Source organism: Sciurus carolinensis, chromosome 2, assembly GCF_902686445.1.
Source record: "Sciurus carolinensis chromosome 2, mSciCar1.2, whole genome shotgun sequence".
Classification (NCBI taxonomy): Eukaryota; Metazoa; Chordata; class Mammalia; order Rodentia; family Sciuridae; genus Sciurus; species Sciurus carolinensis.
Genome location: NC_062214.1, coordinates 63,915,426 through 63,937,490, shown reverse-complemented (window position 1 = coordinate 63,937,490; position 22,065 = coordinate 63,915,426).

Here is a 22,065-nt window from a genome sequence, read left to right as displayed (position 1 = left end):
TTTTAAAAATAATAAAAAAGATTCATGTAAAAATCTTAAGGATAAACCCAAATCTTAAGCAAATTAGGATGGCAAATGTTTGAAATCTTTTTCTAAATTTTTATTCAAAACATAAATGCATTTTTTGTAAGTGCATATTTGCTTTTAAGGAACTTCATTCTTACCCAACTGAAGAAAGATATATTTTTTTTTCCTAGAAGTGTTTCCCAAGTGGAATCACTGAGATTCTTAAGCGTATGTTTGTCTTCTTTGCTTCACATGATCTCTTTTGTGTTACTCTGATGTTCTAGGCAGCTGAGCTTTAAAGGGCCCTGAACTGTGGTTACAGCCCTCAAGAAGCTGCAGGTGGACCAGCACAATTGTAGAGGGTTCATTTTGGCATGTGGTGGAATGACACTAAATCACTGGAACTAGAAGGATTTTACTAAAATGATAAAAAAAAAAAAAAAACTGGTTTATGTGGACACATCATCTTCTTTTCGTTTACTCCATACTTATGCTATTGGACAGAGGAAATCATTGGATAGTTAAAGCAAGCAGTCGTTTCTAGAATTTTGGATCCTGAGAACTATGGATGTTACTGTCAAGTGGTTCACATTCCACTTCCTCCCTCCTTCCTCAATGTTCAGGCAGGATCCAAACTCTTTACCTTTTCATTCTGGAAAAAATTAAGTAACCTCAAAGAGTGCTTCTGCTAATTCAGGGATAAAACTTGCCTATGATTTAAATTTCATTCATTTCTCATTTATTTCTTGAGCTGTATTTATGATAAAAACAAAGCAGGGTTTATAGACAACTTCTTATTTATTGTTATGTTATTTAATCCTCTCTTTTTTACTATAACACAATATTCTCAGTTTTTATCTTAATAGATGAAGAAACATTATAAGTGTGCCCATGGTCATCAAGCTGGTGAGCAAGAGGTAAAGCCAGAATTGAAGTCCCCAGCCTTCTGCTCTGGGTGTCTTCTCCCTTTATGTAGAGACAGCATCAAGGTCTTCCTCCAATTGATTCTCCCAGAGTCTGATACCCTGGAAGTTTTAGGAATTGCATGTCAGTTTGCACCCTCTGTTCTCCCAGCTATGTTGTGAATGGGAACTCCCAATTTCCACCATAGTTCTATGAGCCTGACTACACTGGGGCTGGGAACTACTCTCCACTACCTGTCTCAAGAAAAGCCTGGTAGGCCTGAGGAATACTGCGAAGGACCTACATATACTGAATGTGTACATGCCATGGAACAGAAAGTTCTAGAAGTGAATGACCTGAATTTCTGTCTGCAGGAGAAATTGTGGTGGGGTTGGAAGTGTGCCTCAGCTTTGCTCGGGAAACTGTTCCCTGACACACAGGCCAAAGCCTGAATCTCAATAGTTTTCACCTTCATAGAGTACCATGCATTGGTTAAGTGTTCAATAACTGCTAATTGAATTGAATTCATTTGACAAAAAAAAAAAAAAAAAAAAAAGAACAGGTCACGAAATTTTCTCAGGTTAAGAAGCAATCTTGAATTCACAGCTTAATCAATAATGATTTTCAGATTCATTATTCCCCAACTCTCAGCCCATACTCCTGGCTGCTTAGTTATTTTTAAACCTTTACTAGGCACATAAATACTTTCCTCTTTAATAAGAATGAAACTGGGCAGTCTGCACTTTATCATGAAGTTCCTTTTTACTCACAAATGTTTCAGTTTCTGGATAACCCACTTTAGAAGTCATTAATTTATCATGACTTTTCTTATCTTAAAAAAAAAAAAAAAAAAAGGGAGAATAGTAAGAAGCTTTTGTTGGCCAGAAGAGAAAATGCATTTCCATCAGTTGGACCAATCATTTAATTTGCTGATTCTGCCAATTAAAGGTCAATTGGGGGAAGGCAGACAACACTGGGTTCCATTTGCCATCCAAACACAGATTGAACTTTCTGCTGCGGGAACCTGGAATCATTGGTGAAATATGGAAAATATTGTACAGATATTATAAAAATGGGAATTTGATAGTCATCAGGAAACTTACCCCTTAACATGCTCCTCCTCTTCTGTGCTACAGCCTGTTTGTACACATGCGTTTTAAATGTGTTCTTGAAAAAGGTAATACAGATATTTCTCCCCAAAGTGCCATTTGTTATCAATAATAGAACATTTATATGCCATAACTATTATCACTCACATCTATATTGTGAGGCAAAATTAGAGTTAAAATGCAGTAAAAGCCATATTTTAATAGGTGTTTTTATTTTCTAAAAAGATATGTACATCATGCACTTAAAGTGTGTGCAAATAAGCCTGTCTGCCCATTAAGATGTCTTAAATTCAATGAAATATTAAATAACAAAGACACAGGGGTGCTTTGATGATTTGTTTTTAAACATCTAGCAAATTTAAATGTTTTTAACAATTATAGAAATAGCCAAATCAGATCAAACTAATTAACTAAGAAAATCAAATGATTAAGAACTGAGGGCTATTGAACCAAATCAAACTGTTTATTCCACAACTTTTTGGTCCTGAAGAATACATTTCCCATCATGTCCAGAAACACCTTTCTTGACAAGACACCCTGATCAACAGGTGTCAGATGATTATCCACCTTCACCCTCAATCTCAATGCAGCAGAAAGACTATAATTTGACCCCAAATGATCTCTGCTTCCTGGTATTTGCACTCTTGGTAGCTCCCGCTCTTTGAGAGTAGACCTGAGACTTCTAACAAGTAAGATTGCACCAAAGGTTAGGAGATGCCACTTGTGATACATAAGACTGTATCTTCCATCTTGCAAACCAATTCTTTTCCTTGCAGGTTTGATGAGGCAAGTTGCCATGTCAGAGAGTTCCATGTGACAAAGAACTGAGGTCTGTAGGAACTAAGTCCAAAAGTCAGATAGAACCTAAGCTGCTCAGTCAAACAACCCGAAAAACATCAAATCCTGACAATGAATCACCATGTCAGTGTGTTTGAAAATTACTCCTTCTCTAAATCATGTGAGACCCCAAACCTAGCCAAACCTAGACTGCAGTCTTTTGAGAGACCCCAGAGAGAAGACTCACCTTAGCTATGCCCTGATTCCTAATCCACAGGCTATGAGATAATAAATGTGTGCTGAGTAAGTTGCTTAATCTGCAGTGATTTGTTTTAGAGTAATAGATATCTAACACACACGCGCGCATGCACGCACACACACACACACACATTTGGTTTTAACAGTGAGGAAAGAACAAAGGGAAAGCCCATTTCATATGGATGTTACCACAGGCTGATCACTTTATTTGTTCATGACCCACCCTTGTGACCATCAGGTTCTTTTTCAGGCCTCTGCTCTGAGTATGATGGAATGATGTCAGGCCATATGGATGCTATTTCATCTTCATATCCCCTGACATAAAAGTCATTCTAGAATTTATCCTAAAGACATAGTCTAACAAGAGAATTTCCTTTGAAATGTTGCTTATCATCACAAAATGGGGAATAACCTGAATGCCACTCCCTCCAAAGAGTAATTCAATAATGCTGGTATCCCTATCCAATAAAAACAAGGAGATAAAACTAAGATTGTATCTTCCATCTTGCAAGCCAATGAAACTATCCAATAAAACTCAGGAGAATAAAATAAAGACCTTTATTCATATGGAAAGATGTTTAACATCTATTATTGGATCTTAAAAAGAAGTGAAAACTTATTTTAAAAACTTAAAAATAAGTAGTTAAAAAGCCACTCCATCCACATTTGTTATGTGTACATGTATATGTGTTTTTAAACAGGAAAATTTCTTTAAGCATACTTATTAAATTATATTTGTTTTCTATGGATTAAATAAAATCATAATAAGTAAAAATAAAGTAGCTCTGATTTCTATATTTTCTTTAATGATCATGTCTCTGGATGAATGCTTCCAGGCTTTTAAAGTATCCACATTATCTTCATAGGTAGAGATGAATGGAAATTGTTTCCTAGAGGACTTAAAATGTATGCCAATACCACCCTCCAGATCTCTCTGTATCTTCAAGTGCTGTTGTATGAAATCCTTCTTGATGATGCCAATCCTTTTCTTGAGTAATAATAATAATAACAACAAATAATTCCAATTTCATTTTCCCACTTTCTATCATTCTGTTAGAGAAGGGGAGTAGTCAGGAGAATCATACCACACCCTGCCACTTTAGACTCAGAACTTCTGAGGGATCTACTTTAATTTACTTAAAACTTAAATTTAATTCAGTTGAAATTTACTGGTGGCATCAAATTATCTCTCATAGTTAAAAAGCATTATCTCCTATGCTATGTGCTCTCTTTTGCATAGCTATCTAGAAATGAAACTGTATTCTTCTAGAATTCAACTAGAAGATTGAACCTGTGGCTAACTCCTAATAGTCTGGAAGTAAAATTTTAACTGGTGTACAGGGGGATATTCAAAGGGTGCATGATTCCTTTACATAAATTAAACCATATACACATATCCATTTATTTATTCAATATTTATTTTTAGTAATAACAATGCCATCTAGATCTTGATGTTTTTCTAGAAAGTGACCTATACCAGTTAAGCAAGCTGTCAACTATATGCAGGAAACATGTACACCTTTAGCAATTGTCAAACACATGCTGTCAAACAAACCACGTACACAGCATCCTTTGAGCACTACCAACTGGTAACCATTGCTCTTGACTCTAAAACTCACTGCTCAAAAAAGTCCCGGAACTATACATATACACACACACACACACACACACACAACTTGGCCAATCTTAACATTTACTTTATTTTTTTTAGAATAGTTTCATGTGACCAGGGCCAATTTAAGTTTTATCCTTAAGCCAATCTGGTTTCTCTGTTTGGCAGAAACAAACATGTTGCCAATCCAGGGCTAAAAGACACACGAAACAGACATGATGAGAAATTAAAGACTCCTCAGATGAACCTTCTTTCCATGAAAGGGAATATTCCATGTATTGCTGATATGACCTGTATCTCTTTACTTAACTATGCCATCCTCCTTCCATCAGATGGATCATACTTGTCTCCAGTGACTTAGACTTGTTTTTTAGTCCCAAGGAATAGGCTTGCATTTATGAGTTCAGACATTTCAGTGGAGGAAGTACCCATCTGTCTCTGGGGAGGACCTCTTTTTATCAGGACACTGGTCACATTCCTGGCCATGCACCAAATATTTTTACCAAGGAAGCATTCAGGATACTCTTCCTGTAAAATGGAGGCTTTCCCCAACCACTTCAGAACTAAGTGACAAGAATTTTCTTAGTCAGGGAGATATCTGCTGAACAAAAGCAACAGTGATTTTTTTTACTGCCTAAGTGGGAAACCTGATTATTTATGAATTTGTTTTTTAATCATTTGTGGTAGTTGGGTGGCATAAAATGTAAAGATAAATCTGTTTTGAAACATGCAAAAGATTATTTAAAAACATTTAAATAAAGCAAAAATAAAAAATAAGTATATTGTTTATGTAACCTATCTTGAAAAGCTTAGAGATAATGCAAGAGAGTCTTCTTATTAATTATTAATAACAAGCACTACTCATTGTATCCTTTAATCTGGAAGGGAAAACAAAAGACTTGATATTTACTATAAACAGTTGTCTTTGTCCACTTGAGTTTTTATAGAGAAGATGCATCTAGGATCCCGAAGTTTACCCTGTCTTATATGAATCTGCCAGATAATGGCATTGTGGACACAGAAGAAGGTCTTGGTAATTTCTTGTCTTCAGAATGTCACTGAACAACTTAATGAGTCTTTTCAACTATTGTCCAAGATGACCAATTTCTTTCCTTTCCCCAAATCCACAATGTTTGTTAATCAACAACTTTCCAGGCATCTCACTTTATGCTAATTATCTCTAAGTCTTAACAGTGTCTCTTTGGTACCCTGCATACGTATCATTTCAAGTTTCAGTTCTCAAGTCTGATAAAACTAATAAACCCACACTGCCAGAGGTGGCACATTAAGCTGGTAAAATGGTTTTCATCTTAATTGGATATGAGCACTGTTATCGCTAATAACCCCAGGATACTTCTAATTGGACTCTCTCTCTCTCTCTCTCTCTCTCTCTCTCTCTCTCTCTCTCTTGCTCTCTCTCCTTTTTTATTTTTGAAACACTAATCTCATTGACCAGCCTTAATTCCTCCATCCTCCGTTACCCCAATCCAAACCTGGAAATGGAATATGGGAATATTCTAATTTTGGGGGGTTATTGCAGTATTATTTCCTTAGGCTGAGTTAAAAAAAGGTAAATGGTTACACAAAAAATCATGCTTCCTTTCTAAGATTTCAGAAAAAAAAATTGTAGTTAAGATGGTTATTGACATTGCAATAATGTCTCAAATATAGCTTAGCTGGTTGCCAGCTTCACCTAAGGATACTAAATTCTCAGTCATTTTAAAAAAACAATGATCCTCTTTGGAATTGTTATTGTAATTTGGGTGCAAGCTATATATCAGAATGCTATTTTAAAAGTTATCACATGTACAAATACTAGATTTTTGTATCATCTTAATTTTATAAATACTGGTTAATGTATATGAAAATTATAGAAAACTGGTTGTTGACATTTTATTTAAGACATGAAAAGATGTGACTGATCTTTATCCACAGTTAGCTGTAATTTGGTTGCTGATCTATATGCACTGAAAGATATACTATGAAATTAACACTTGAATCAGGCATTCCTTTTTAAACTAAATTTGGACATGAAAAATCAACTCCAATTTTTCTTTTTACTTGTCTTTTAGAATCAGTAGTCACATTCTTGGCACTAAATGAATAATTAATAAATAAAAGTCTTAGAGGGATTTAATAAAAAGGAGTAGACAAAAATCTTTCTGATTCTAAAAACCAGCAATTTTCACCCAGTACTTTCAAAACTGAGAACTGTATATGTTTTCATTGTTAAAAAATGCCATTTGAACCATTCACAGGCAGAAATAATTCAATTTTTAATATACAATTTTTTTCTGGAACCATATACATATTATCAACAGAGCATAGGCCTTTATAATTATTATCACTATTCCCATATAATTAAAAGCCTTTAAGTAAATACCATTAAATAATTATGGGTATGCAAAAGAAATGCTATACCAAATCTACAATTCATAAAATGACAATTGGAAAAACTTCTCAATTTATATTTACACTATGGCAATTAAATTAGCAATACCTGGAACATAGATGAAGTTAGGTTAAAGCGTTTTCATAGAAAGAGACTTCTGCATTACCAAAGCTATAGTGATATCACATAAGCCTTTTGTTCTGATGTAGAAACTTATGTGTTCATGGGACTAAAAGATAGTCAGACTGTCAGTCTTTCAAGTGTGTACATGTGTATAATACAGATTAACATCTTTCTCCACAAATTCATACATATATACACACACAATTCATAAATATATACACATTTGTAAAACACGCAAATGCATGTGTGTGTGCATACATGTAATATGCAAATCATATACAGAAAAGGCTATATTTATGGTATAATATATATAGATAAACAGGTAGATCTATTGGTACACATACACATTATGACCATTTTGATGGTTTTATAGCTTGCAAGATTTAAGTTATTCTGGGACTTATTCTTGGTTTCCTTTAGTTTGAAAGACTCAAACCATGATTTCCTCATTTTGAAATGTAGAAGCACTTCCAAATACCAACTTAAGAGAGGGCACACTTGTTCCATTATTTTGAAGGAAAAGAAGGGAAACAAACCCTCCAGTCCTGTTTCTCCCTCTTACAATGCGTGGTGTGTTGAAGAACTGATCACACACTGGTAGTTAGGTAACTGCAACTTACCACACAATGGTGATCAGAATGCAGCATGTATGAGACATGGGGTCTGCCGTTCTTGAGTGCATAATCAGGCTGTAAGAACTTAATCTAGCCAATCAGTGAAGAAATATGATGAAAATATAAGGTAGAATATAGGGTTACATGTCATTAGCATCAATCATATCTAAAACTTTGACCAAAAGCCTTATCAGTAAGAAACAAAGAGCTATTGCTGCATAATCTGGTCTTGCTTTATGTATATGTATTTACATATTGTAGACATGTGCTACTATAATAAAATATTATGCATATAAAACATAGACAAAATAGCCACAAAAAATGAGATAAAACCCAATATTAATAACTTTTCTAATATCTTTCTGTTCACTCACTGGGATCATTTGCTTAGTCTTAAGAGCACTGACACAGACAATGTGTAGTTGAGTCATCGTGGCCAGGTTCACAGATGTGATGGGCAAGAACACTTCATGCTAATAGAAGGGTGAGGGACATATAAAGCATTTCCAAACATCAAAGGGTAACTATTTCCCCCATAACTGCAGGGTTCTACCATTTCTCAAGCTGTAGTGACTTTCATCTCCACATGTCTTTCTCACCACCTATATACCAAAGTTTTACTCCTGATATATGGAACCCTATTTCCCTCCCATCTTTCCCCTTCCCAAAAGTCTTTCCCTTTACTAAAACTTCTTTTATCTCTGTTGTTTCTTCTATTTGAAGTGTTTGCTTTTCAGTGCTATAAAAAATACTATATTCCGTTTCCTACTTAAACTCCAAGTTTAAAGTCAGGAAAAATGAAGTAATTTATCCAAAGTCAAGCAAACTGTGATGAACAAGATAGTAACTTGTATTTCCTCTCCTGCATACCATCTTCAAATTAGGACCATTGTGGTGGTGGTATTCACTCAGTGGTGTGTGATGGGCTATTTGTTCTAGAACAGGACTGTGTGGACACATTGATGAATAAGATGGCCATGTTACTACTCTAGAAAGAAAGTCATATTCTAAAAGTCTGGCAGTAGGCACAGTTCCTGGACTTATCTAGCAGGAACACAAATTTCTTGTCTTAATGTTGAAATAAGTTCCACTTTCCCAGATAGAAAAATGGTTCAGTTAAACATATGCAGACCATATATGGTGTTTACTGTGTGGGTGATAAAAATTCTCAAGAGGTGCTTTAAGGGACTCTGACTAGGCAACCAAATAAATGATACTAGCTGCCATTTATTGCACATGTACTATGTGCTTTGAACATTTTGAAGTTACTTATGTAAATGATTTAATTTAAGCATTGCAAAAAGCAACTAGTATAACTGCCTTGGTAAGGCAAACTTGAGAGTATTTGTAACAGCTGAAAGAGTAGCTGTGTCCCAGTGTACAGTTCCTGTGTGAAAAGGGGCAACAGGGGGTTGACTTGGTATATCATCTTTAATTTTTAAATATGCAAATTTTGGATTTCAAAAACATATATGTGTATATATATATACTATATATACTTATTTTATGCATACATATTATGAGGTTATAGTACACTAATTATACTAATTATAATTATAGTACATACTCTGAGAATCCAACAAATGGGCTGGTTGTAACCTCTGGGCTCAGTAAACCACTTCTGATGTCTATAATCTACTCAGTCAGGGTGGGGGAGAAGATTCGAGAGTTTTGGTAACTGTTATATGACAGGACATCTAACTCTTCATGTCCGTGTCCCATGAAGTCCCATATTGAGATTAAAGCTAGTGGTACACTGTTAACCTAAATAATAATGCTCCTATGGGCTTCAGGTGCACATCCCTAGAGTTTATTGCAACATTAGGGACTATTATTTAGTTGTTTTTTGTTTTTGTTTTGTTGATGTTGGAATTGAACCCATGACTTCATGTATACCAAGCACGTGCTCTACTACTGAGCTACACCCCAACTCTCAAACAATCCTGTAAAAATGAAGCGTGAGCTTAGCCTTGTGTAAGGGAAATGGCCAGAAGATTCTCCTCCTACTCCTACTCTCCACTGGAAGCACCTGAGCCAGCTTAAGGACTTATTATTATGTAATGACCACAAGATTCCTATCTGTACTTTATTCTCACTAAGTATAAATGCTTGAGATAAACATAAGTGGGGTATTCTTGAAAGGATATTTGCATGTTGACAGGGACCAGTGTCCTTCGGTAGCTTTGGTAAGACAATTCTTCCATTCACAGCAACTCGACAATCCTCCCTGTTTGTTTTTGACTTAAGGTAATACTCTGAAAAATATTTTTCTTTTTTTCAAAACAGAGGTTCTGTGGCAATGCAGAAGGTATCTGGAAAAGTCAAATTTTTATGGTCAACTTTTAAGCATCTTTTATTCTTTCTTAATTCCCTGAAATAAGTTGTGGGGTTTTTCTCATTCATGAATAAGTCCTAGGAAAATTAAAAGATGAGAAGAGTTGAACTTGGCACATATTTTTTTTTTCTTTCCAGGCATGGAACTATATGATCCAAACTTCTCAGCTGGAATTCTGGGATGGTAAGCCTCCTCTAAACTATGAACATGACCCACATACTGTTTTCCTGGCACTATGGCTTTGCGCCCATCTGCTTAGGAACATCATTCCAACTGAATGGGGTGTTGTTGGAGAGCCAGTGGTGCTGGGAGTTAGCTCTAAGATCCCTCCTGTGCCAAGCAGTCCCTGAGTTAGAGCACATGCTGATTACAAGAGATCACATTTGTTGATACTGTAGATAAAGAACAATCAGCAAACATCCAGATCGTGTGCCCCATTTCTCAATTCATCTCCCTTTGGGGAGTCGGCAAACTGATTATATGGTCCTGGCTTACTAGGAGATGCTGGGAACGTCCCTGTTTGCTTATCCTGTGTTAGTTGGCTTTTCCTCACTGTGACTAAAATACCTGATAAGAAGAACTTAGAGGAGGAAAAGTTTATTTTGTTTCAGAGATTCAATCCATGGTGGGCTGACCCCATTGCTTTAGGCCCAATGTGGGGGGTGGGCAGAATATCATGGTGGAAGGGCATGATGGAAAAGAGTTGCTCTGTTCATGGTGGCCAGGAAGCAGCTGTGGAGAAGATGAAGCCTTTCAGGGCATACCCACGATGACCCACCTCCTCTAACCATGTACCACCTGCTACAGTTACCACCCAGTCAGTTCATTCCTAGTTTGAATGGACTTATTAGGTTACAACTCTCACAATCCAGCTATTTTACCTCAAAACATTCCTGCATGGACACAGTAGTTTCTGGAGGACACCTCATATTCAAGCCATAATGTATCCTATTTTGATAAGAACCAACTGGTTTCTTTTTCTTTCTTATCTGCAAGGTAGAGAAACCTTTCTTCCATACTAAATCTCTTTAATGTGCAATTGAATCTTGGTGTTTTATTAGGTTAGATGAATAGGAGATTTGGTATCATAAAGCTAAAGAGAAGAAAATGTCTGAATGATTGTTGGGACTTCATTTTTTTTCTGTTTCCTTTTTCTTACCCACTTCTTTACCTTCAATTTCTGTTAAGGTCATTTAATGGAAATCTGAGAACCCAGGTAGCTTCAGTTAAACACATGCATTCTCTTGAAGGGAGTGGCAATAGCCAGACAGAAATACAGGTTAAATGGTTATTGACCCTGTGAAGTTGGGTAATGTGCATGTGCACACACACAAACACAGACATCTGCCAGTATGGCCATGTCGAATTTGTGCGTTGAAGCACAGGTTCTCCCATGGCTATTCAGAGCAGGTTGTAAGCTACAGTGCAAGTGTTTCCAACATTTTATTTTTTAAATCAAGGGCCCCTTTCATTATTTGCTTGGACACCCCATGAATATCATTAATTGAAGAACATCTCACTACACTTCAGTACATTGTATAGCTTAATTGATGTTCAGTGTGGGGGTTCCTAGGCTTTTCAAAATGTGGGAATTAATCATAGTGTTTCCATTGCTCCCTTTGGGAATTCTGAAGAGCTACAAGGACATGATTTGCTGGCTGCTGTTATAAATGACAGTCTGCTGGAAAAGAAGCCCAGGAACTCAGGTTCTGGTGGAGCTCCAGTTGGAGGCCTGTTATCAGAACCTCTGTTTTCTCATCTGTAAAGTGAAGTACAAGAAGCAGTTCAAGTCCAAAGCTGTTGCTGGATTCATAGCATTGCGTATCCTGGATCTGAGCCCTCAGGGGATGTGGGAGTAGATGTCTATCTTTTGGCGGTGGCTAGTGTGAGTGTGTATATTTTTCCTCTGCTGTGAATGTGCATTTCTTTCCCCATCCTCCCCATCCTACATGGAAGAACCCTGGAAAATCTTAAAAGTGATCCCAGAGGTTTGTAGGAAGGAATCCAGGACAGAAATAAGATCTACTTGGCAAAATTAAATTCATTTTATCTTAAATTGAATAGACTCAGTAGGTTTTGCCAACATGGAGAGGTGGTGAGGAACATTCACATTTCTGTGAACTCATTTCTGTGGAGTAGAGCTCATTAGGATTAAATGGCTTTTAAAATAGGTACATCAAAGGCAAACAAATCAGGGTGTGGGACTATGTTGTGAGTCTATGATACCTGTTATCATGACTTAAGTATTTCTTAAAACATGGTATTGAGTCCAAGAGACTACTCAATTATTATGAAACTAAAAACATGTTACATTCCAAAGATATTTTGGAAACAATAGATTTTGAAATTCACTGGTGGCTTCCATCATCTCCACAAACTTGTATTTAGTGAGCAGGTGGTGTCTGCAAGCCTGAACTACAAAACTGGTGTTTAGTGGTGGAGCTGATAATTCTCCCACTTGTTTACAAGATTGAACCAAGAGAAGAGATTTCTCCTAAGCAATGTCTCCTGCCAGAAGCAAGAGAAATGCACAAACTTGTAAAATTTTGTGGTGTGGATACGATATACCTAATGATGTTAGCTGCCTCTATCTGATGTAGAAATACACAACCATTGAGTGTATTATGTATGATCACACGTAGATCAAATACAACCCCATGAAATCTAGTGTAAAAATGCTTTCTAAAGGGAACACTAAATTTTGACCAGTTAGATCACTCCCACAGGAAGCAACGATATGAAACTAATAGATTTTTTTTTTCAAAACTCTGAACTCTGATTCTATAGAGACCAAATTAAGAGAAAGTTAAATTGAATATGGATGAGTGGTGTAGTCCTTATTAGGAGTGAATCAGTTTTGGCCTTAAGACACAGCATTTCATGTTCAATTCATGTCTCAGAAAAGAAGTTCTAATTCTAACTACTGGAAATGAAATACTGAGTACTGTTGTACTGCCATTACAGGTGTAGCCAATAGATGAAGACAGATTAACATGAAGAACAACATTCTAATCCTCTCTTGGCTGGACCTGGCCTGGGTGGGCTATGGTCTTCCTACCCTTCTCCTTTGGTGGAGTGAGGTCAGGTGGAAAGGGAGACCTGGGCTTGCTTTGAACTGCTTTCTCCAGTCCTAATCACAAGGACTCTTAGCATAATCAGCAAAACAGTGCTTTGTTAGAGGCACACACTTGGGCAAACATCACTGTGATGTTAAGGAGCTACTCCATCTCTCTAAATCTTCTAAGTACTTGATGAGTCTTGCTGTGAGGATTAAATGAGATGATATGTGCAAAATGTCTGAAACATAGTATTTGAGAAACGCTTGCTATATTATCATCAACTATTTATTTTATTTGCTTCTCTTGAAACTAAATGAAAGGTTACTTGAGCCTTTTATTAAGAAGTTGCCTCATGAATTCAAAGTATCACTGGTGATAAAATTATTTTTCTTTCTCAAATTAAAACTTTTTCCAAACATCAATGAGAAGACAGAAAATCTCTAGGGGTTTGAAACCTTAAGTTATTATTTTTGACATATCTTAGGCCTGTTTATTTTTCAGTTTTTTAAAAATACATGTGACCATCAGGGACTTGGAAAAAGGATTAGACAGCCTAAAAATAATATAGGCTTTATAAGTCCACTTTGTTTGAGAATTATTTTCTGAGGCAACTGGTCTTTCCAAAATAAATTTGCAAACTATCCCTAACAAAAAAAATTTAGAACTTGGCGATGCAAAAGAATTTGGGCAGCGTCAACTCTGTCATTCTAAATTTTAAAACATTTAGTCTTACTTCAAGATAAATAGGAACAATAGACTTTAAGTAATCAAAAAATACAGCTTTTGAAAATGTACAAATAACTAGATGTTTCAAAAAATGGCACTAGAAATGTCATTGTTAGTAATATATTCTAAATGAAACAGTGGTTTTATATATATTTGCCTCTCAGGGTAAGATAGCACTGCCAGGGTACTGCCCAGTTTGGGGGTAGATGTTTGGCATTCACACACACTTGGGAGCCATGGATAGAAGGACCCTAACTGTCTGTTATCCAAAACCTAGCAGACTTTGGTAAGGGAGCCAAGAGCATGTGCTTTGGGATAATCAGGATAGCTTAGTAAAAAAGGTAAGATTTGAAAAGAACCTTAAAGGATATTTAAATGGTATTGTCCAGAGGAACAGGAGCAGTAATATATATATTAACATAAGAAGGGATTTATTGGATTGGCTCACGTGATCAAAGACTGAAAGTCTTATAATGGCCATCCACAAAAAACTGGAAGACTCAGAATAGAGGGACCAAAGATGCAGACCAGGCAAAGGCTGAAGGCCTAGAAAGTCCCTGGAGAGTCATGTCTACATCCAAAGGCTGAAGATCTGGAGTCCAATGTCTTCAGGTCATGGCAGTTTCAAAGAACACACCTGCTCAAAAAGAACTGAGCTTGTCATGCATATGTACGGAGAACCATTTCCATTCTTCTATTTAAAAAAAATTTTTTTTAGTTGTCCATGGACCTTTATTTATTTATATGCAGTGCTGAGAATTGAACCCAGTGCCTCCAACATGCTAAGCAAGCACTCTACCACTGAGATACAATCCCAGCCCTCCATTCTTCTATTTTTGTTCCATCAGCTCCCAGCCTATTGGATAGTGCTGCCCACTTTCAGGGTGGATCTTCCCACTGAGTTTGCTGACCCACACACCAATCATCTCTGAAGACAACCTCACAGACACACTCAGAATGTGCTTTTCCAATTTTCTAAGTGTCTTTCAAGCCAGTGAAATTGACAACCAAGGCTAAAAATCATAGATGAGATTATACTATCCCTTCTAGGTGCAATGATTTCTTCATTTCCCCTTCTCGACACCAGTTTCCATAAACTTAGAGGCTTGAAGTAAGGAAGCCATTTAAATTCATAGGAAACCAGTGATATAAGAAAATTCTAGTTGATTGGTGAATAGCATCGATGGGAATGACAGGTGCAAAACAAGTGCTGAGGGGGAGACTGAGGCCACTGATGATTTTGTGAGTTGACTTTGTCTTCTTCAGGATAGTGATGTGTTGTTGAGTAATTAGACACATAATTCTGGTGTGAGACTGGAATTCAAATCTCTCCACCATGACATGCTATCTATGACCCGTAGGCCAGTACATGCTGCTCTTTGATATGCATATTTTACATTTATGAAATAAACATAACCATTAGATTTTTTGTGGAGACTTGATGATATAACTATAAATATTATTATATTTTAATCTTCAGTGTACCAAGAACATTATTAGGAGTTTATATACTAAAATTTACTTCACATCTAGTTTCCCAGTAACTCTGCTAAAATCACACCTATGTCCAAAGATGCCCTGTTAAATGTAAAACATCTTCCCCAAGTCAGAAATGCTTTAAAAAAATCACAATAATTTCCAAAACTAGAGCTTAATTTGGTAATCACATCAAGAATACCTGGGATTATTTTGTTTGACAGGAAATGGGTTTAAAAAATGCTTTTAAGGACATATTTCTTTTACCTTTAATACAACTTTATAGTATCCAGTTTTTTTCACATTAAGATTTTTGATTCTTGTGAGATGGCATTTGGGATAATAAACACTTTAAAAATTTTTTAAATTTCTAATATTTTCCTATTGTCTTATAACATGCATTTTTGAATTATTGCAATAAAGCTGGAATTTCATTTTGTACTGCCTGTAACAACACCTCAAATAGGATTCATCATACACAAAACAAAAATTTTCAAAAGTGTCAGGAGTATATTTAAAGTGGCAAAAATTTTATCATCATTTTATTTGTTTAATTTGTGGTGCTAGGGATTGAACCCAAGGCCTCTGCAGGCTAAGCAAGTTGGTCTACCACTGAACTGTGTAACAAATAACTTTTTATTTTACTCTGATACATGGTCTTGCTAAGTTGTCAAGGCTAGGCTTTAACTTGTGATCCTCCTGTTTCACTGTCCCTAGTTGCTTAGATTAGAGGCATGTTACACCATGTCCAACTGCAAAAAAAAAAAAAAAAAATTAAAAATAAAACTCTCTCCCAGGTTTATTGCAGCATGATTCCCAATTGCCAAGAAATGGAAACAACCTAACTGTCTATCAACTGATAAGTGGACAAAGAAAATGCAGTACATCTACCCATGGAATACTATTCAGCCACAGAGAGGGGTGAAACCCCACCATTTGCAATAATCATGGATAGAACCAGAGATTATCATGTTAAGTAAAATAAACTAGGCACAGTAGACAAAATAACACGATGCCACTTTATGTGGAATCTAAAAACGCTGATCTCATAGAAGTTGAAAGTAGAATGGTGGTTACCATTTGCCAGGGAAAATGGTAGGGAGGGAAGGCTGGGATAGTTTATTCAATGAGTACTAAGTTAGAAGTAAAAACTTCTCTGGGTGCTGCTGAACAGTGGGGTGACCACAGATAGCAATAATGCTCTGTAAATTTCAGAAAGCTATAAGAAAGGATTTTGAATATTTTTACTATAAAGAAATGGTCAATGTTTGAAGAGATGTTAACTCTGAGTTGAACTTTACATGATGTATGTATGTATTGAAACATTAGAAAGTATCTCATAAATATGTACAATCTTTATGTGTCTATGTATCACATAAAAATAAAAATTTTTAAATCCTCAAAGTAGATCATGAATAAATAGAAATCTCTTTCACTTGTCTGTTTTACCTTATGTTTTTCCCAGGGATTAGATAAACACAAAAGAACCAACTGATGTTTCTGATATCATACAGATATTATTAGCTAACTTTAAAAGATCTACTTTCTTAGATTTCTAGGTACACTGATCTAGAGTCAGAAATTCATCCAAAGTAAGAAGAGAAAGATAATACTTAGTTGGCTTTTTCCTTTTTAGCATCCAAGATTGTAGTAATAATAGTTGTTGCTATTTTTATTGACAAACATGAGATTTTTCTAGCAACTTGTCCGTGAGATTGAGCACATGATGTAGGATGGGGTAATCACATTACTTCATTCCTTGAGCCATGGTGCTTTGTTCCAAGATGAGCATGTGGCATAAACTGGTCCAATCAAAATTCTTCCCTAGGTGTTGTTTTACTGCAAATTATCAGGGAATACAATTCTTCTTTCCTAGGTTGGTACGGATGTGACGCCAACCCTTGTAGGTATGCAGTAATGGACTAAATTTGACCAAAGAAAGATATGACCTTTTGCTCACAGCTTCAGAGTACTCATCACTGAGCTCTTGAAATATCCTGCTTGACAGCTGAGTCTTTGTTTACCTGGGGGCCTTGAGGCATACCAGATAGTCTACACTAACAATGCAATTTTGGTTAAGGGTTTAGGTCTCATGGTAACACTCAGGCTGTAGAAGGGCTAGAGACTGATTAGTCACATAAGTGATTAGTGTATCTACATGGCCAACTCCCAATTAAAAATCTTGACAACAAATTTGGGTAAATGTCCACGGTAGGTAATACACTATGTGTTGCTATACAACTTTGCTGGGAGGAATATGTGTTATCCACATTATTGCACCAGAGTGAACAACTGGAAGCCTGCTATGGTCTGTCCTGGACTCTGTCCTATGCACTTTGTCCTATTGCTTGTTTTAGTCTTAACCTTTTACCATGATAAACCTTACCGTGAGTATAGTGGTGTTTCTGAGTTCTGGGAGTCTTACTAGTGAATTGTTGAAAAGGGTGGGCTTGGGGACCTTTCAAGCATTTTACAGGGGCATCTATTCCTCACTCCTACAGAAAGGCTAAGAGAGACAAGCAGAGATGAGAAATAGGATACACAAATGGAAGGAGAGAAAGAGAGAGGGAGAGAATAGCATCATGGTCTGACTCTAAACCTTGGCACCCTAAAAGATGCATTATTTCCTTAGTTATTGCTTTCACTCTGTGAATTATCTTAGGATATTTCCAATATTTCTCCCTCTTTCTATCTCCTTCAGATAGTTTATTACATTTATGAAAGGTCTTTAACTCTTACATGTCATTTTTCAATTTCAATTATATTTAGTTAAAAAACATATTTTTCAGTCTCAGAGAAGCGGTTGATTAGGGTTAATCCCCCCTCAAAAAAATAAAACCTTGTGTATATTTTGTACTTATCAACGTTATTGAAGTACATACTCATTTGAGGTAAATTAATCTTGAAAGGTGAAGGTCACTCTTACGGGCCATTTTAACCCCCTAGTTATAGTTGAAATGCTGTCAGAATAAGAGGTTTGAAACCTAAGCTCAGTATAGATCTTCTGGTTTAATACTTTCTGTTAAAATGTTCTAATATATAATTTTCTAAATTTTGAGCTTTCAGCACAATTTTTCTTTTGTTACACAGACGATGGAGTCCTATCACTCTAGGGAAATAAAGCTAAAAACTTTCAATGCTGCTCAAAGAGATTATTTTAAAACCAAAGTGACTATTTTTATAGAAAGTGATATATTCTTCTACCACTTAATCTCAAATTTCAGCCCCCAGATGATCAATTAGCAAGTATATCCTCTATAAACTCTATGAACATGCGGTTAATGTGACACATTATTAATGTTTATCATTCAATCGATGGAAAATGCAAACACATTCATTACACACCTAATACCAGTTCAGAGATAGCAACTAGATTTCCAAAAATGTATCAGAATTCCTTAGGTATTTTGGTTTGAATTTGGAATATTCCCCAAGGTTTCATGTGTTGAAGATTCCATCCCCACTGTTTAGAGGTGGGGCTTTTGGAAAGTGATTGGTTCATGAGGGCTCTGAGTTCATCAGTGGATTAATTCATTGAAGCTAAAGTGGACTACTGGGAAAATGTGAAAACTGTCAGAGGTGAGGCATGGTTGGAGGAAATAGGTCACTGGGGGCCATGCCCTTGGGGACTGTATCTTTTCCTTGGTCCTTTCTTCTCTCTCTCTCTCTCTTTCCTGGCTGCAATGAGCTGAGCAGTTTTTCTCTGCCACACTCTTCCACCATGATGTTCTGCCTCACCTCAGACCTAAGACAATGGAACCAGCTGACCATGGACTAAAACCTCTGAAACTGAACCAAAATAAATCTTTCTTTATGTTGTTTATGGCCCATATTTTGGTCACAGTGACAAAAAATTGGCATTACACACTGGGCTTTTTGGAAACAAAAAGGAAATTTCTTTGTTGGTAAAGTATCTAAGAACACTTAAAAGATCATATTTGATACTGAAATATCAGAAACATTTCCTATAAAATGAGGAATAAGACAAGTGTCTTTTGCTATATCTATGTCCTATATGATGTGATATACAAGAAAAGGAAATATAAACCAAAGATAATAGAATAAAAGAAATATCGTTACTATAGATAGTGTAAATTTTGGCAGAAAATTCCAAAGTATTTCAGAAATTTTATAGATACAAGGTCAATATATAAATATCAGCACATGTAGTTAATTATGTCCCAGAATATCAGAAATGACCAATGAGAAATGTAATCTTTAAGGGATTCCATATCAATACTCATCAAGTATCTAAGAATAAACCTAAGAAGTAGATGACCTGTATGGGGAATATTGTATAATAGTACCAAAAGGACACAAAAAGACTTGCATAAATGGATATATTTCATATATAGGAAGATTTATTTTCCTAAGGAGATCAATTTTCCCAAAACTAATCTAAAATTTTAATTAAAGCCTCAACAAAGTTTTTTTTTTTCCTTTTCCCACAGAACTAGAACTAGTTAATTTATCTGAAAAAGTCAAGGAATCAAAATAGTTCAAGTGGTTTTGAAAAGGAGGAGTAAAGAAGCAGCACATGGTTATCACGTTCGCCTCACACACAGCCATCTAGAGACTGAGTTATTTTACAGCTATTGTATTCAAAACACTATGCTGTTGGTACATTGGTGGTAGGATAAATATCCCATAAAGAGATTCATTTAGATATGGGGAGTGGATAAGAGGTGGTCTTACTAACCAGTAGAGGAAATGTGCTTTCCTTATGGAAAAAAAAAAGTAGGAATAGATATCTTTTTATATAAACAAAAATAATTTTCAGATAGTACAATCTGGAAACAGTTTTAAAACTGTTAGACAAAAATGGAAGGAACTAATATTAATAACATCATGATAAGAAAAATCTTTTGAACATTTCAAAATTGCAAATCATAGATTGATACATTTGAGTAAGCCAAATTAAAACTCTTTTATTAACATTCTTCCTTTTCTTTAGTATACCCTAAAATATTTTAAAATCCTACAATCTGAAATAACATTTTATTACTCAAAACAGAACTTCTCTCAAGAATACATAAAGAAATCCTATAAATTAGTCAAAGACAAATGGTCCAATAAAAATATGAGTAAAAGCTATGAAAGACCAATCATGAAAGAGGAAGCTTGAATTTACAATAAACGGTTTGAAAAGACATGAACCATACCCCTTGCTTTGTAATGAGGGAAAACAGATTAAAATAATGAGGACAGATTATTTCCAATCCATCACAAAACAAAAACAAAAACAAAAAATGCAATAACACTAAATACTGGATAAAATGTGAGGAAAAGAGAGTTTTTATAGGTGTTATAAATTAGAGCAATCACCCTGAAGAATAACTTGAAAATATATAACGATGTTGAAAGTTGCTCAGTGTTATGGTTTAGATATGAAGTGTCACCCCCCAAACTCATGTGTAAGACAATTTAGGGGAGTTCAGAGATGGAACAATTGGGTTATGCAAGCTTTAACCTAATCAGTGCGTTAATCTGCTGATAGGGATTAATTGGGTGGTACCTGTGGGTAGATAGGGTGTGACTGGAGGAGGTGGATCATTGGGAGTATGACTTTGGGACTTCTATTTTGTCCCTGGTGAGGAAATTTCTCTCAGTTTCCTGATTATCATGTAAATACTTATTTGTTTTCCTCCTCTATATCCTTCCACCAAAATGTTCTGCCTCGTTTTAGGCATAGAACAACACAGTTGGCTGTCTATGGACTGAGACCTCTGAAACCATGATTCCCAAATAGACTTTTCCTCTTTTCCTCCTCTAAAATTGTTCTTGTCTGGTCTTTTCATCACAGAAGTAAAAAAGCTGACTAAAACTCTCATCTACTATATACATATATATATATATATACTCTCTCTATATATATGTAGATAGGTAGGTAGATATAGAAATAGATATATCTGAGATTTTATATATATATACAAAATCTCAAATATATATATATATATATATATATATATATATATGAAAACTTTACCAAGTGCATCATAGATTATGATACATGACTAACTGGAAACAACCTAAATGTATGTGAATAAAGGTATTAAAGAATAGGGTATGTTCCTATAAGGAAGACTATATAGTAGCTAAAATCAACGAAGCAGATCTGCCAGTAGTCCATTAGTCTGTTATATTCTCCATTAAGTTTTTCATCCTTTGGGAACTTTCACTTGGGGTTCCCTTTCTGGAGCATTCTTTTCCCAAGATATATTTGTGGCTAATTTTTGAGCTTTGTTTTCTGCTTTCATGTCACCTCCTTGAAAGATCTGTCCAAAAACAATATAGAACATTGCACCTCCCAATTTTCACTACTCCCTGATTTTCTATATTTGTTCTTTGGCATTTTCTTTTCCTTACAATGATATAAGCTTCCTGTGAGGAGCACTTTGTTTTGTTCATTACCTTATCCCTAGCTCAGAGGAGGGCATCTATCACTCAGGTGATGGTGGACATATATTCATTAAAATAATGCATAGATACCTGCAAAACTTTGGAAGTTTATGAGGCTCCATACACATAATCCCTGTAATGCCTCGCACTCAGCTATTTCTGCAGAAAATAGACACAGTGGATCCTTTTTCCCTCTGCAATTTTGTTCCAGTATTAGATGAGCAAGAGGAATGAGGTGTAGCAGGGCAACCTGTGAACACTTCAGTTTCCTGGCTC